Source organism: Pseudophryne corroboree, unplaced genomic scaffold (assembly GCF_028390025.1).
Source record: "Pseudophryne corroboree isolate aPseCor3 unplaced genomic scaffold, aPseCor3.hap2 scaffold_392, whole genome shotgun sequence".
NCBI classification, from domain to species: Eukaryota; Metazoa; Chordata; class Amphibia; order Anura; family Myobatrachidae; genus Pseudophryne; species Pseudophryne corroboree.
The window spans coordinates 468,155-486,646 of NW_026970035.1; the positions used below are offsets into that span (position 1 = coordinate 468,155).

General features: G+C 34.7%; 1 non-coding gene across 1 annotated transcript; it reads right to left on the reverse strand.

Annotated features, from left to right (window-relative positions):
- Positions 1-4,600: 4,600 nt before the first annotated feature.
- On the reverse strand, positions 4,601-4,674 carry TRNAN-AUU (transfer RNA asparagine (anticodon AUU)). The gene has a single exon. It is a non-coding gene; the product is annotated as a tRNA-Asn (tRNA).
- Between the last annotated feature and the right edge of the window lie 13,818 nt (positions 4,675-18,492).

An 18,492-nucleotide genomic window follows, 5' to 3' on the forward strand; every position in this document is an offset into this window, starting at 1 on the left:
ACTTTGCAAAAAGTGCCTACTGACAAAGGCTAATAAGCATACATCTAGAACGTTTCCTAGAAAAACATTAAAAAATCAATAATCTGGAGAGTTTTTGTAAGATGTTTCTTCCATCAACTAACGAATAAACACATTGGTACTTTCCCATGATGAGTGAGTGCTTCAGGATCTCTTGCACTTACATGTGCAGCAGAGTACTGCAATGGAAGCATGCTGGACCCATAACCCAGAGGTAGGCAGATTGAAACTATCCTTTGCTATATGCATTTTTTTTGTTAATTTAAGTAATCAAAACTGGGATTGATATTTTTGCTCTTTTATTTTTACTTAAAGTACAATAACTTTTACCATTTTAATTTGTTTTAATAGTATATTGACAGTATAGTTTTCTTTCAAAAATCCACTTAATTTTCTTTACCCTGTTATTAAAATGGTAATTGACAAAAAAAACTACATTGTCACCAGAAGAGCAATACAAAATGTACAAGTGATATATTAAAATCATCTTTCCAGCTTGAATTTCAATGATGCATTGGGGCAACAATTTTGTGAGAAACATCTTCACCCTTAAATAAAGATTTTCGTAATTCCTTACCTGTGTGCTAATTAGATATCACCTTGTTTTCACATTAAACAGACTTCCACATGAGAAAGCAGCAAGGATGCAGTGGCGTTAATGTTTCCTGGTGTCAACCTGTATTATTTCAGTAGACATTGAAATGAGGATGCATCTTGCTGCCTTTCCAATGAAGCAAGTTTAATTTAGTAATAGGTGAAAAACCATCCCTACAAAGGTGTTAATCAGAGACTTGGCTTTGTGGACACTTTTCAGAGAACAAATTTGTTAGCATAAAAATAAAGCCAGAAAATGAAGAGCTGTTTAATCACTGAATTTGATTTTTCTGCCAGCATATTTTTTTTCTCTGCAACCAACTGCTAAATTGTGCTTCCTAGCAGTTTTTTATAAAATCACAGAATCAAATCTAACTCTGATTACATCAGAGAAGGCCAGGTACCCTACACAATAACAGGGGGTTTGAAATTTTGACTTGTCTACTTAAAGATCACCAAAATCTGATAACAAGGTCAATTACGTACCTGGGTGGGATTGAACCACCAACCTTTTGGTTAACAGCCGTACACACTAACTGATTGCGCCACAGAGACACATTGCAAAAGTATATACTGACAAGGGCTAATAAGCATTCATCTAAAACGTTTCCTAGAAAAACTTTAAAAAGTTAATAATCTGGAGAGTTTTTGTAAGATGTTTCTTCCATCAACCAACGAAGAAACACATTGGTACTTTCCCATGATGAGTGAGTGCTTCAGGATCTCTTGCACTTACATGTGCAGCAGAGTACAGCAATGGAAGCATGCTGGGCCCATAACCCAGAGGTAGGCAGATTGAAACTATCCTCTGCTATATGCTTTTTTTTTGTTAATTAAAGTAATCCAAAACTGGGATTCATATTTTGGCTCTTTTATTTTTACTTAAAGTACAATAACTTTTACCATTTTAATTTGTTTTAATAGTATATTGACAGTATTGTTTTCTTTCAAAAATCCACTTAATTTTCTTTACCCTATTATTAAAATGGTAATTGACAAAAACAAACTACATTGTCACCAGAAGAGCAATACAAAATGTACAAGTGATATATTAAAATCATCTTTCCAGCTTGAATTTCAATGATGCATTGGGGCAACGATTTTGTGAGAAACATCTTCACCCTTAAATAAAGATTTTCTTAATTCCTTACCTGTGTGATAATTAGATATCACCTTGTTTTCGCATTAAACAGACTTCCACATGAGAAAGCAGCAAGGATGCAGTGGCGTTAATGTTTCCTGGTGTCAACTTGTATTATTTCAGTAGACATTGAAATGAGGATGCATCTTGCTGCCTTTCCAATGAAGCAAGTTTAATTTAGTAATAGGTGAAAAACCATCCTTACAAAGGTGTTAATCAGAGACTTGGCTTTGTGGACACTTTTCAGAGAACAAATTTGTTAGCAAAAAATAAAGCCAGAAAATGAAGAGCTGTTTAATCACTCAATTGGATTTTTCTGCCAGCATATTTTTTTTCTCTGCAAACCACTGCTAAATTGTGCTTCCTCGCTGTTTTTATAAAATCAATGAATCAAATCTAACTCTGATTACATCAGAGAAGGCCAGGTACCCTACACCATAAGAGGGGGTTTGAAATTTTGACTTGTCTACTTAAAGATCACCAAAATCTGATAACAAGATCAATTACATCCCTGGGTGGGATTGAACCACCAACCTTTTAGTTAACAGCCGTACACACTAACTGATTGCGCCACAGAGACACTTTGCGAAAGTGCATACTGACAAAGGCTAATAAGCATTCATCTAAAACGTTTCCTAGAAAAACTTTAAAAAGTCAATAATCTGGAGAGTTTTTGTAAGATGTTTCTTCCATCAACCAACGAAGAAACACATTGGTACTTTCCCATGATGAGTGAGTGCTTCAGGATCTCTTGCACTTACATGTGCAGCAAAGTACAGCAATGGAAGCATGCTGGGCTCATAACCCAGAGGTAGGCAGATTGAAACTATCCTCTGCTGTATGCTTTTTTTTTTTTAATTAAAGTAATCCAAAACTGGGATTGATATTTTGGCTCTTTTATTTTTACTTAAAGTACAATAACTTTTACCATTTTAATTTGTTTTAATAGTATATTGACAGTATTGTTTTCTTTCAAAAATCCACTTAATTTTCTTTACCCTATTATTAAAATGGTAATTGACAAAAACAAACTACATTGTCACCAGAAGAGCAATACAAAATGTACAAGTGATATATTAAAATCATCTTTCCAGCTTGAATTTCAATGATGCATTGGGGCAACGATTTTGTGAGAAACATCTTCACCCTTAAATAAAGATTTTCTTAATTCCTTACCTGTGTGCTAATTAGATATCACCTTGTTTTCGCATTAAACAGACTTCCACATGAGAAAGCAGCAAGGATGCAGTGGCGTTAATGTTTCCTGGTGTCAACTTGTATTATTTCAGTAGACATTGAAATGAGGATGCATCTTGCTGCCTTTCCAATGAAGCAAGTTTAATTTAGTAATAGGTGAAAAACCATCCCTACAAAGGTGTTAATCAGAGACTTGGCTTTGTGGACACTTTTCAGAGAACAAATTTGTTAGCATAAAAATAAAGCCAGAAAATGAAGAGCTGTTTAATCACTCAATTGGATTTTTTTTGCCAGCATATTTTTTTTCTCTGCAACCCACTGCTAAATTGTGCTTCCTAGCTGTTTTTTATAAAATCACTGAATCAAATCTAACTCTGATTACATCAGAGAAGGCCAGGTACCCTACACAATAAGAGGGGGTTTGAAATTTTGACTTGTCTACTTAAATATCACCAAAATCTGATCACAAGGTCAATTACGTTCCTGGGTGGGATTGAACCACCAACCTTTTGGTTAATAGCCTTACACACTAACCAATTGCACCACAGAGACACTTTGCAAAAAGTACATACTGACAAAGGCTAATAAGCATTCATCAAGAACGTTTCCTAGAAAAACTTTAAAAAGTCAATAATCTGGAGAGTTTTTGTAAGATGTTTCTTCCATCAACCAATGAAGAAACACATTGGTACTTTCCCATGATGAGTGAGTGCTTCAGGATCTCTTGCACTTACATGTGCAGCAGAGTACTGCAATGGAAGCATGCTGGGCCCATAACCCAGAGATAGGTAGATTGAAACTATCCTCTGCTATATGCATTTTTTTTTTGTTAATTAAAGTAATCCAAAACTGGGATTGATATTTTGTCTCTTTTATTTTTACTTAAAGTACAATAACTTTTACCATTTTAATTTGTTTTAATAGTATATTGACAGTATTGTTTTCTTTCAAAAATCCACTTCATTTTCTTTACCCTATTATTAAAATGGTAATTGACAAAAACAAACTACATTGTCACCAGAAGAGCAATACAAAATGTACAAGTGATATATTAAAATCATCTTTCCAGCTTGAATTTCAATGATGCATTGGGGCAACGATTTTGTGAGAAACATCTTCACCCTTAAATAAAGATTTTCTTAATTCCTTACCTGTGTGATAATTAGATATCACCTTGTTTTCACATTAAACAGACTTCCACATGAGAAAGCAGCAAGGATGCAGTGGCGTTAATGTTTCCTGGTGTCAACCTGTATTATTTCAGTAGACATTGAAATGAGGATGCATCTTGCTGCCTTTCCAATGAAGCAAGTTTAATTTAGTAATAGGTGAAAAACCATCCCTACAACGGTGTTAATCAGAGACTTGGCTTTGTGGACACTTTTCAGAGAACAAATTTGTTAGCATAAAAATAAAGCCAGAAAATGAAGAGCTGTTTAATCACTCAATTGGATTTTTTTTGCTAGCATATTTTTTTTCTCTGCAACCCACTGCTAAATTGTGCTTCCTAGCTGTTTTTTATAAAATCACTGAATCAAATCTAACTCTGATTACATCAGAGAAGGCCATGTACCCTACACCATAAGAGGGGGTTTGAAATTTTGACTTGTCTACTTAAATATCACCAAAATCTGATCACAAGTTTAATTAGGTCCCTGGGTGGGATTGAACCACCAACCTTTCGGTTAATAGCCGAACACACTAACCGATTGCGCCACAGAGACACTTTGCAAAAAGTGCCTACTGACAAAGGCTAATAAGCATACATCTAGAACGTTTCCTAGAAAAACATTAAAAAATCAATAATCTGGAGAGTTTTTGTAAGATGTTTCTTCCATCAACTAACGAATAAACACATTGGTACTTTCCCATGATGAGTGAGTGCTTCAGGATCTCTTGCACTTACATGTGCAGCAGAGTACTGCAATGGAAGCATGCTGGACCCATAACCCAGAGGTAGGCAGATTGAAACTATCCTTTGCTATATGCATTTTTTTTGTTAATTTAAGTAATCAAAACTGGGATTGATATTTTTGCTCTTTTATTTTTACTTAAAGTACAATAACTTTTACCATTTTAATTTGTTTTAATAGTATATTGACAGTATAGTTTTCTTTCAAAAATCCACTTAATTTTCTTTACCCTGTTATTAAAATGGTAATTGACAAAAAAAACTACATTGTCACCAGAAGAGCAATACAAAATGTACAAGTGATATATTAAAATCATCTTTCCAGCTTGAATTTCAATGATGCATTGGGGCAACAATTTTGTGAGAAACATCTTCACCCTTAAATAAAGATTTTCGTAATTCCTTACCTGTGTGCTAATTAGATATCACCTTGTTTTCACATTAAACAGACTTCCACATGAGAAAGCAGCAAGGATGCAGTGGCGTTAATGTTTCCTGGTGTCAACCTGTATTATTTCAGTAGACATTGAAATGAGGATGCATCTTGCTGCCTTTCCAATGAAGCAAGTTTAATTTAGTAATAGGTGAAAAACCATCCCTACAAAGGTGTTAATCAGAGACTTGGCTTTGTGGACACTTTTCAGAGAACAAATTTGTTAGCATAAAAATAAAGCCAGAAAATGAAGAGCTGTTTAATCACTGAATTTGATTTTTCTGCCAGCATATTTTTTTTCTCTGCAACCAACTGCTAAATTGTGCTTCCTAGCAGTTTTTTATAAAATCACAGAATCAAATCTAACTCTGATTACATCAGAGAAGGCCAGGTACCCTACACAATAACAGGGGGTTTGAAATTTTGACTTGTCTACTTAAAGATCACCAAAATCTGATAACAAGGTCAATTACGTACCTGGGTGGGATTGAACCACCAACCTTTTGGTTAATAGCCGTACACACTAACTGATTGCGCCACAGAGACACATTGCAAAAGTATATACTGACAAGGGCTAATAAGCATTCATCTAAAACGTTTCCTAGAAAAACTTTAAAAAGTTAATAATCTGGAGAGTTTTTGTAAGATGTTTCTTCCATCAACCAACGAAGAAACACATTGGTACTTTCCCATGATGAGTGAGTGCTTCAGGATCTCTTGCACTTACATGTGCAGCAGAGTACAGCAATGGAAGCATGCTGGGCCCATAACCCAGAGGTAGGCAGATTGAAACTATCCTCTGCTATATGCTTTTTTTTTGTTAATTAAAGTAATCCAAAACTGGGATTCATATTTTGGCTCTTTTATTTTTACTTAAAGTACAATAACTTTTACCATTTTAATTTGTTTTAATAGTATATTGACAGTATTGTTTTCTTTCAAAAATCCACTTAATTTTCTTTACCCTATTATTAAAATGGTAATTGACAAAAACAAACTACATTGTCACCAGAAGAGCAATACAAAATGTACAAGTGATATATTAAAATCATCTTTCCAGCTTGAATTTCAATGATGCATTGGGGCAACGATTTTGTGAGAAACATCTTCACCCTTAAATAAAGATTTTCTTAATTCCTTACCTGTGTGATAATTAGATATCACCTTGTTTTCGCATTAAACAGACTTCCACATGAGAAAGCAGCAAGGATGCAGTGGCGTTAATGTTTCCTGGTGTCAACTTGTATTATTTCAGTAGACATTGAAATGAGGATGCATCTTGCTGCCTTTCCAATGAAGCAAGTTTAATTTAGTAATAGGTGAAAAACCATCCTTACAAAGGTGTTAATCAGAGACTTGGCTTTGTGGACACTTTTCAGAGAACAAATTTGTTAGCAAAAAATAAAGCCAGAAAATGAAGAGCTGTTTAATCACTCAATTGGATTTTTCTGCCAGCATATTTTTTTTCTCTGCAAACCACTGCTAAATTGTGCTTCCTCGCTGTTTTTATAAAATCAATGAATCAAATCTAACTCTGATTACATCAGAGAAGGCCAGGTACCCTACACCATAAGAGGGGGTTTGAAATTTTGACTTGTCTACTTAAAGATCACCAAAATCTGATAACAAGATCAATTACATCCCTGGGTGGGATTGAACCACCAACCTTTTAGTTAACAGCCGTACACACTAACTGATTGCGCCACAGAGACACTTTGCGAAAGTGCATACTGACAAAGGCTAATAAGCATTCATCTAAAACGTTTCCTAGAAAAACTTTAAAAAGTCAATAATCTGGAGAGTTTTTGTAAGATGTTTCTTCCATCAACCAACGAAGAAACACATTGGTACTTTCCCATGATGAGTGAGTGCTTCAGGATCTCTTGCACTTACATGTGCAGCAAAGTACAGCAATGGAAGCATGCTGGGCTCATAACCCAGAGGTAGGCAGATTGAAACTATCCTCTGCTGTATGCTTTTTTTTTTTTAATTAAAGTAATCCAAAACTGGGATTGATATTTTGGCTCTTTTATTTTTACTTAAAGTACAATAACTTTTACCATTTTAATTTGTTTTAATAGTATATTGACAGTATTGTTTTCTTTCAAAAATCCACTTAATTTTCTTTACCCTATTATTAAAATGGTAATTGACAAAAACAAACTACATTGTCACCAGAAGAGCAATACAAAATGTACAAGTGATATATTAAAATCATCTTTCCAGCTTGAATTTCAATGATGCATTGGGGCAACGATTTTGTGAGAAACATCTTCACCCTTAAATAAAGATTTTCTTAATTCCTTACCTGTGTGCTAATTAGGTATCACCTTGTTTTCACATTAAACAGACTTCCACATGAGAAAGCAGCAAGGATGCAGTGGCGTTAATGTTTCCTGGTGTCAACCTGTATTATTTCAGTAGACATTGAAATGAGGATGCATCTTGCTGCCTTTCCAATGAAGCAAGTTTAATTTAGTAATAGGTGAAAAACCATCCTTACAAAGGTGTTAATCAGAGACTTGGCTTTGTGGACACTTTTCAGAGAACAAATTTGTTAGCATAAAAATAAAGCCAGAAAATAAAGAGCTGTTTAATCACTCAATTGGATTTTTCTGCCAGCATATTTTTTTTCTCTGCAACCCACTGCTAAATTGTGCTTCCTAGCTTTTTTTATAAAATCACTGAATCAAATCTAACTCTGATTACATCAGAGAAGGCCAGGTACCCTACACAATAACAGGGAGTATGAAATTTGACTTGTCTACTTAAAGATCACCAAAATCTGATCACAAGGTCAATTGCGTCCCTGGGTGGGATTGAACCACTAACCTTTTGGTTAATAGCCGTACACACTAACTGATTGCGCCACAGAGACACTTTGCAAAAGTACATACTGACAAATGCTAATAAGCATTCATCTAAAACGTTTCCTAGAAAAACTTAAAAAAGTCAATAATCTGGAGAGTTTTTGTAAGATGTTTCTTCTATCAACCAACGAAGAAACACATTGGTACTTTCCCATGATGAGTGAGTGCTTCAGGATCTCTTGCACTTACATGTGCAGCAGAGTACAGCAATGGAAGCATGCTGGGCCCATAACCCAGAGGTAGGCAGATTGAAACTATCCTCTGCTATATGCATTTTTTTTTGTTAATTAAAGTAATCCAAAACTGGGATTGATATTTTGGCTCTTTTATTTTTACTTAAAGTACAATAACTCTTACCATTTTAATTTGTTTTAATAGTATATTGACAGTATTGTTTTCTTTCAAAAATCCACTTCATTTTCTTTACCCTATTATTAAAATGGTAATTGACAAAAACAAACTACATTGTCACCAGAAGAGCAATACAAAATGTACAAGTGATATATTAAAATCATCTTTCCAGCTTGAATTTCAATGATGCATTGGGGCAACGATTTTGTGAGAAACATCTTCACCCTTAAATAAAGATTTTCTTAATTCCTTACCTGTGTGCTAATTAGATATCACCTTGTTTTCACATTAAACAGACTTCCACATGAGAAAGCAGCAAGGATGCAGTGGCGTGAATGTTTCCTGGTGTCAACTTGTATTATTTCAGTAGACATTGAAATGAGGATGCATCTTGCTGCCTTTCCAATGAAGCAAGTTTAATTTAGTAATAGGTGAAAAACCATCCCTACAAAGGTGTTAATCAGAGACTTTGCTTTGTGGACACTTTTCAGAGAACAAATTTGTTAGCATAAAAATAAAGCCAGAAAATGAAGAGCTGTTTAATCACTCAATTGGATTTTTCTGCCAGCATATTTCTTTTTCTCTACAACCCACTGCTAAATTGTGCTTCCTAGCTGTTTTTATAAATCACTGAATCAAATCTAACTCTGATTACATCAGAGAAGGCCAGGTACCCTACACCATAACAGGGGGTTTGAAATTTTGACTTGTCTACTTAAAGATCACCAAAATCTGATAACAAGGTCAATTACGTACCTGGGTGGGATTGAACCACCAACCTTTTGGTTAATAGCCGTACACACTAACTGATTGCGCCACAGAGACACATTGCAAAAGTATATACTGACAAGGGCTAATAAGCATTTATCTAAAACGTTTCCTAGAAAAACTTTAAAAAGTTAATAATCTGGAGAGTTTTTGTAAGATGTTTCTTCCATCAACCAACGAAGAAACACATTGGTACTTTCCCATGATGAGTGAGTGCTTCAGGATCTCTTGCACTTACATGTGCAGCAGAGTACAGCAATGGAAGCATGCTGGGCCCATAACCCAGAGGTAGGCAGATTGAAACTATCCTCTGCTATATGCTTTTTTTTTGTTAATTAAAGTAATCCAAAACTGGGATTCATATTTTGGCTCTTTTATTTTTACTTAAAGTACAATAACTTTTACCATTTTAATTTGTTTTAATAGTATATTGACAGTATTGTTTTCTTTCAAAAATCCACTTAATTTTCTTTACCCTATTATTAAAATGGTAATTGACAAAAACAAACTACATTGTCACCAGAAGAGCAATACAAAATGTACAAGTGATATATTAAAATCATCTTTCCAGCTTGAATTTCAATGATGCATTGGGGCAACGATTTTGTGAGAAACATCTTCACCCTTAAATAAAGATTTTCTTAATTCCTTACCTGTGTGATAATTAGATATCACCTTGTTTTCGCATTAAACAGACTTCCACATGAGAAAGCAGCAAGGATGCAGTGGCGTTAATGTTTCCTGGTGTCAACTTGTATTATTTCAGTAGACATTGAAATGAGGATGCATCTTGCTGCCTTTCCAATGAAGCAAGTTTAATTTAGTAATAGGTGAAAAACCATCCTTACAAAGGTGTTAATCAGAGACTTGGCTTTGTGGACACTTTTCAGAGAACAAATTTGTTAGCAAAAAATAAAGCCAGAAAATGAAGAGCTGTTTAATCACTCAATTGGATTTTTCTGCCAGCATATTTTTTTTCTCTGCAAACCACTGCTAAATTGTGCTTCCTCGCTGTTTTTATAAAATCAATGAATCAAATCTAACTCTGATTACATCAGAGAAGGCCAGGTACCCTACACCATAAGAGGGGGTTTGAAATTTTGACTTGTCTACTTAAAGATCACCAAAATCTGATAACAAGATCAATTACATCCCTGGGTGGGATTGAACCACCAACCTTTTAGTTAACAGCCGTACACACTAACTGATTGCGCCACAGAGACACTTTGCGAAAGTGCATACTGACAAAGGCTAATAAGCATTCATCTAAAACATTTCCTAGAAAAACTTTAAAAAGTCAATAATCTGGAGAGTTTTTGTAAGATGTTTCTTCCATCAACCAACGAAGAAACACATTGGTACTTTCCCATGATGAGTGAGTGCTTCAGGATCTCTTGCACTTACATGTGCAGCAAAGTACAGCAATGGAAGCATGCTGGGCTCATAACCCAGAGGTAGGCAGATTGAAACTATCCTCTGCTATATGCATTTTTTTTTTGTTAATTAAAGTAATCCAAAACTGGGATTGATATTTTGGCTCTTTTATTTTTACTTAAAGTACAATAACTCTTACCATTTTAATTTGTTTTAATAGTATATTGACAGTATTGTTTTCTTTCAAAAATCCACTTCATTTTCTTTACCCTATTATTAAAATGGTAATTGACAAAAACAAACTACATTGTCACCAGAAGAGCAATACAAAATGTACAAGTGATATATTAAAATCATCTTTCCAGCTTGAATTTCAATGATGCATTGGGGCAACGATTTTGTGAGAAACATCTTCACCCTTAAATAAAGATTTTCTTAATTCCTTACCTGTGTGCTAATTAGATATCACCTTGTTTTCACATTAAACAGACTTCCACATGAGAAAGCAGCAAGGATGCAGTGGCGTTAATGTTTCCTGGTGTCAACCTGTATTATTTCAGTAGACATTGAAATGAGGATGCATCTTGCTGCCTTTCCAATGAAGCAAGTTTAATTTAGTAATAGGTGAAAAACCATCCCTACAAAGGTGTTAATCAGAGACTTGGCTTTGTGGACACTTTTCAGAGAACAAATTTGTTAGCATAAAAATAAAGCCAGAAAATGAAGAGCTGTTTAATCACGCAATTTGATTTTTTTTGCCAGCATATTTCTTTTTCTCTGCAACCCACTGCTAAATTGTGCTTCCTAGCTGTTTTTTATAAAATCACTGAATCAAATCTAACTCTGATAACATCAGAGAAGGCCAGGTACCCTACACAATAAGATGGGGTTTGAAATATTGACTTGTCTACTTAAATATCACCAAAATCTGATCACAAGGTCAATTACGTCCCTGGGTGGGATTGAACCACCAACCTTTTGGTTAATAGCCTTACACACTAACCAATTGCACCACAGAGACACTTTGCATAAGTCCATACTGACAAAGGCTAATAAGCATTCATCTAGAACGTTTCCTAGAAAAACTTTAAAAAGTCAATAATCTGGAGAGTTTTTGTAAGATGTTTCTTCCATCAACCAATGAAGAAACACATTGGTACTTTCCCACGATGAGTGAGTGCTTCAGGATCTCTTGCACTTACATGTGCAGCAGAGTACTGCAATGGAAGCATGCTGGGCCCATAACCCAGAGATAGGTAGATTGAAACTATCCTCTGCTATATGCATTTTTTTTTTGTTAATTAAAGTAATCCAAAACTGGGATTGATATTTTGTCTCTTTTATTTTTACTTAAAGTACAATAACTTTTACCATTTTAATTTGTTTTAATAGTATATTGACAGTATTGTTTTCTTTCAAAAATCCACTTCATTTTCTTTACCCTATTATTAAAATGGTAATTGACAAAAACAAACTACATTGTCACCAGAAGAGCAATACAAAATGTACAAGTGATATATTAAAATCATCTTTCCAGCTTGAATTTCAATGATGCATTGGGGCAACGATTTTGTGAGAAACATCTTCACCCTTAAATAAAGATTTTCTTAATTCCTTACCTGTGTGCTAATTAGATATCACCTTGTTTTCACATTAAACAGACTTCCACATGAGAAAGCAGCAAGGATGCAGTGGCGTTAATGTTTCCTGGTGTCAACCTGTATTATTTCAGTAGACATTGAGATGAGGATGCATCTTGCTGCCTTTCCAATGAAGCAAGTTTAATTTAGTAATAGGTGAAAAACCATCCCTACAACGGTGTTAATCAGAGACTTGGCTTTGTGGACACTTTTCAGAGAACAAATTTGTTAGCATAAAAATAAACCAGAAAATGAAGAGCTGTTTAATCACTCAATTGGATTTTTTTGCCAGCATATTTTTTTTCTCTGCAACCCACTGCTAAATTGTGCTTCCTAGCTGTTTTTTATAAAATCACTGAATCAAATCTAACTCTGGTAACATCAGAGAAGGCCAGGTACCCTACACAATAAGAGGGGGTTTGAAATTTTGACTTGTCTACTTAAATATCACCAAAATCTGATCACAAGGTCAATTACGTCCCTGGGTGGGATTGAACCACCAACCTTTTGGTTAATAGCCTTACACACTAACCAATTGCACCACAGAGACACTTTGCGAAAGTGCATACTGACAAAGGCTAATAAGCATTCATCTAAAACGTTTCCTAGAAAAACTTTAAAAAGTCAATAATCTGGAGAGTTTTTGTAAAATGTTTCTTCCATCAACCAACGAAGAAACACATTGGTACTTTCCCATGATGAGTGAGTGCTTCAGGATCTCTTGCACTTACATGTGCAGCAAAGTACAGCAATGGAAGCATGCTGGGCTCATAACCCAGAGGTAGGCAGATTGAAACTATCCTCTGCTGTATGCTTTTTTTTTTTTAATTAAAGTAATCCAAAACTGGGATTGATATTTTGGCTCTTTTATTTTTACTTAAAGTACAATAACTTTTACCATTTTAATTTGTTTTAATAGTATATTGACAGTATTGTTTTCTGTCAAAAATCCACTTAATTTTCTTTACCCTATTATTAAAGTGGTAATTGACAAAAACAAACTACATTGTCACCAGAAGAGCAATACAAAATGTACAAGTGATATATTAAAATCATCTTTCCAGCTTGAATTTCAATGATGCATTGGGGCAACGATTTTGTGAGAAACATCTTCACCCTTAAATAAAGATTTTCTTAATTCCTTACCTGTGTGCTAATTAGATATCACCTTGTTTTCACATTAAACAGACTTCCACATGAGAAAGCAGCAAGGATGCAGTGGCGTTAATGTTTCCTGGTGTCAACCTGTATTATTTCAGTAGACATTGAAATGAGGATGCATCTTGCTGCCTTTCCAATGAAGCAAGTTTAATTTAGTAATAGGTGAAAAACCATCCTTACAAAGGTGTTAATCAGAGACTTGGCTTTGTGGACACTTTTCAGAGAACAAATTTGTTAGCATAAAAATAAAGCCAGAAAATAAAGAGCTGTTTAATCACTCAATTGGATTTTTCTGCCAGCATATTTTTTTTCTCTGCAACCCACTGCTAAATTGTGCTTCCTAGCTTTTTTTATAAAATCACTGAATCAAATCTAACTCTGATTACATCAGAGAAGGCCAGGTACCCTACACAATAACAGGGAGTATGAAATTTGACTTGTCTACTTAAAGATCACCAAAATCTGATCACAAGGTCAATTGCGTCCCTGGGTGGGATTGAACCACTAACCTTTTGGTTAATAGCCGTACACACTAACTGATTGCGCCACAGAGACACTTTGCAAAAGTACATACTGACAAATGCTAATAAGCATTCATCTAAAACGTTTCCTAGAAAAACTTAAAAAAGTCAATAATCTGGAGAGTTTTTGTAAGATGTTTCTTCTATCAACCAACGAAGAAACACATTGGTACTTTCCCATGATGAGTGAGTGCTTCAGGATCTCTTGCACTTACATGTGCAGCAGAGTACAGCAATGGAAGCATGCTGGGCCCATAACCCAGAGGTAGGCAGATTGAAACTATCCTCTGCTATATGCATTTTTTTTTGTTAATTAAAGTAATCCAAAACTGGGATTGATATTTTGGCTCTTTTATTTTTACTTAAAGTACAATAACTCTTACCATTTTAATTTGTTTTAATAGTATATTGACAGTATTGTTTTCTTTCAAAAATCCACTTCATTTTCTTTACCCTATTATTAAAATGGTAATTGACAAAAACAAACTACATTGTCACCAGAAGAGCAATACAAAATGTACAAGTGATATATTAAAATCATCTTTCCAGCTTGAATTTCAATGATGCATTGGGGCAACGATTTTGTGAGAAACATCTTCACCCTTAAATAAAGATTTTCTTAATTCCTTACCTGTGTGCTAATTAGATATCACCTTGTTTTCACATTAAACAGACTTCCACATGAGAAAGCAGCAAGGATGCAGTGGCGTGAATGTTTCCTGGTGTCAACTTGTATTATTTCAGTAGACATTGAAATGAGGATGCATCTTGCTGCCTTTCCAATGAAGCAAGTTTAATTTAGTAATAGGTGAAAAACCATCCCTACAAAGGTGTTAATCAGAGACTTTGCTTTGTGGACACTTTTCAGAGAACAAATTTGTTAGCATAAAAATAAAGCCAGAAAATGAAGAGCTGTTTAATCACTCAATTGGATTTTTCTGCCAGCATATTTCTTTTTCTCTACAACCCACTGCTAAATTGTGCTTCCTAGCTGTTTTTATAAATCACTGAATCAAATCTAACTCTGATTACATCAGAGAAGGCCAGGTACCCTACACCATAACAGGGGGTTTGAAATTTTGACTTGTCTACTTAAAGATCACCAAAATCTGATAACAAGGTCAATTACGTATCTGGGTGGGATTGAACCACCAACCTTTTGGTTAATAGCCGTACACACTAACTGATTGCGCCACAGAGACACATTGCAAAAGTATATACTGACAAGGGCTAATAAGCATTCATCTAAAACGTTTCCTAGAAAAACTTTAAAAAGTTAATAATCTGGAGAGTTTTTGTAAGATGTTTCTTCCATCAACCAACGAAGAAACACATTGGTACTTTCCCATGATGAGTGAGTGCTTCAGGATCTCTTGCACTTACATGTGCAGCAGAGTACAGCAATGGAAGCATGCTGGGCCCATAACCCAGAGGTAGGCAGATTGAAACTATCCTCTGCTATATGCTTTTTTTTTGTTAATTAAAGTAATCCAAAACTGGGATTCATATTTTGGCTCTTTTATTTTTACTTAAAGTACAATAACTTTTACCATTTTAATTTGTTTTAATAGTATATTGACAGTATTGTTTTCTTTCAAAAATCCACTTAATTTTCTTTACCCTATTATTAAAATGGTAATTGACAAAAACAAACTACATTGTCACCAGAAGAGCAATACAAAATGTACAAGTGATATATTAAAATCATCTTTCCAGCTTGAATTTCAATGATGCATTGGGGCAACGATTTTGTGAGAAACATCTTCACCCTTAAATAAAGATTTTCTTAATTCCTTACCTGTGTGATAATTAGATATCACCTTGTTTTCGCATTAAACAGACTTCCACATGAGAAAGCAGCAAGGATGCAGTGGCGTTAATGTTTCCTGGTGTCAACTTGTATTATTTCAGTAGACATTGAAATGAGGATGCATCTTGCTGCCTTTCCAATGAAGCAAGTTTAATTTAGTAATAGGTGAAAAACCATCCTTACAAAGGTGTTAATCAGAGACTTGGCTTTGTGGACACTTTTCAGAGAACAAATTTGTTAGCAAAAAATAAAGCCAGAAAATGAAGAGCTGTTTAATCACTCAATTGGATTTTTCTGCCAGCATATTTTTTTTCTCTGCAAACCACTGCTAAATTGTGCTTCCTCGCTGTTTTTATAAAATCAATGAATCAAATCTAACTCTGATTACATCAGAGAAGGCCAGGTACCCTACACCATAAGAGGGGGTTTGAAATTTTGACTTGTCTACTTAAAGATCACCAAAATCTGATAACAAGATCAATTACATCCCTGGGTGGGATTGAACCACCAACCTTTTAGTTAACAGCCGTACACACTAACTGATTGCGCCACAGAGACACTTTGCGAAAGTGCATACTGACAAAGGCTAATAAGCATTCATCTAAAACGTTTCCTAGAAAAACTTTAAAAAGTCAATAATCTGGAGAGTTTTTGTAAGATGTTTCTTCCATCAACCAACGAAGAAACACATTGGTACTTTCCCATGATGAGTGAGTGCTTCAGGATCTCTTGCACTTACATGTGCAGCAAAGTACAGCAATGGAAGCATGCTGGGCTCATAACCCAGAGGTAGGCAGATTGAAACTATCCTCTGCTGTATGCTTTTTTTTTTTTTATTAAAGTAATCCAAAACTGGGATTGATATTTTGGCTCTTTTATTTTTACTTAAAGTACAATAACTTTTACCATTTTAATTTGTTTTAATAGTATATTGACAGTATTGTTTTCTGTCAAAAATCCACTTAATTTTCTTTACCCTATTATTAAAATGGTAATTGACAAAAACAAACTACATTGTCACCAGAAGAGCAATACAAAATGTACAAGTGATATATTAAAATCATCTTTCCAGCTTGAATTTCAATGATGCATTGGGGCAACGATTTTGTGAGAAACATCTTCACCCTTAAATAAAGATTTTCTTAATTCCTTACCTGTGTGCTAATTAGATATCACCTTGTTTTCACATTAAACAGACTTCCACATGAGAAAGCAGCAAGGATGCAGTGGCGTTAATGTTTCCTGGTGTCAACCTGTATTATTTCAGTAGACATTGAAATGAGGATGCATCTTGCTGCCTTTCCAATGAAGCAAGTTTAATTTAGTAATAGGTGAAAAACCATCCTTACAAAGGTGTTAATCAGAGACTTGGCTTTGTGGACACTTTTCAGAGAACAAATTTGTTAGCATAAAAATAAAGCCAGAAAATAAAGAGCTGTTTAATCACTCAATTGGATTTTTCTGCCAGCATATTTTTTTTCTCTGCAACCCACTGCTAAATTGTGCTTCCTAGCTTTTTTTATAAAATCACTGAATCAAATCTAACTCTGATTACATCAGAGAAGGCCAGGTACCCTACACAATAACAGGGAGTATGAAATTTGACTTGTCTACTTAAAGATCACCAAAATCTGATCACAAGGTCAATTGCGTCCCTGGGTGGGATTGAACCACTAACCTTTTGGTTAATAGCCGTACACACTAACTGATTGCGCCACAGAGACACTTTGCAAAAGTACATACTGACAAATGCTAATAAGCATTCATCTAAAACGTTTCCTAGAAAAACTTAAAAAAGTCAATAATCTGGAGAGTTTTTGTAAGATGTTTCTTCTATCAACCAACGAAGAAACACATTGGTACTTTCCCATGATGAGTGAGTGCTTCAGGATCTCTTGCACTTACATGTGCAGCAGAGTACAGCAATGGAAGCATGCTGGGCCCATAACCCAGAGGTAGGCAGATTGAAACTATCCTCTGCTATATGCATTTTTTTTTGTTAATTAAAGTAATCCAAAACTGGGATTGATATTTTGGCTCTTTTATTTTTACTTAAAGTACAATAACTCTTACCATTTTAATTTGTTTTAATAGTATATTGACAGTATTGTTTTCTTTCAAAAATCCACTTCATTTTCTTTACCCTATTATTAAAATGGTAATTGACAAAAACAAACTACATTGTCACCAGAAGAGCAATACAAAATGTACAAGTGATATATTAAAATCATCTTTCCAGCTTGAATTTCAATGATGCATTGGGGCAACGATTTTGTGAGAAACATCTTCACCCTTAAATAAAGATTTTCTTAATTCCTTACCTGTGTGCTAATTAGATATCACCTTGTTTTCACATTAAACAGACTTCCACATGAGAAAGCAGCAAGGATGCAGTGGCGTGAATGTTTCCTGGTGTCAACTTGTATTATTTCAGTAGACATTGAAATGAGGATGCATCTTGCTGCCTTTCCAATGAAGCAAGTTTAATTTAGTAATAGGTGAAAAACCATCCCTACAAAGGTGTTAATCAGAGACTTTGCTTTGTGGACACTTTTCAGAGAACAAATTTGTTAGCATAAAAATAAAGCCAGAAAATGAAGAGCTGTTTAATCACTCAATTGGATTTTTCTGCCAGCATATTTCTTTTTCTCTACAACCCACTGCTAAATTGTGCTTCCTAGCTGTTTTTATAAATCACTGAA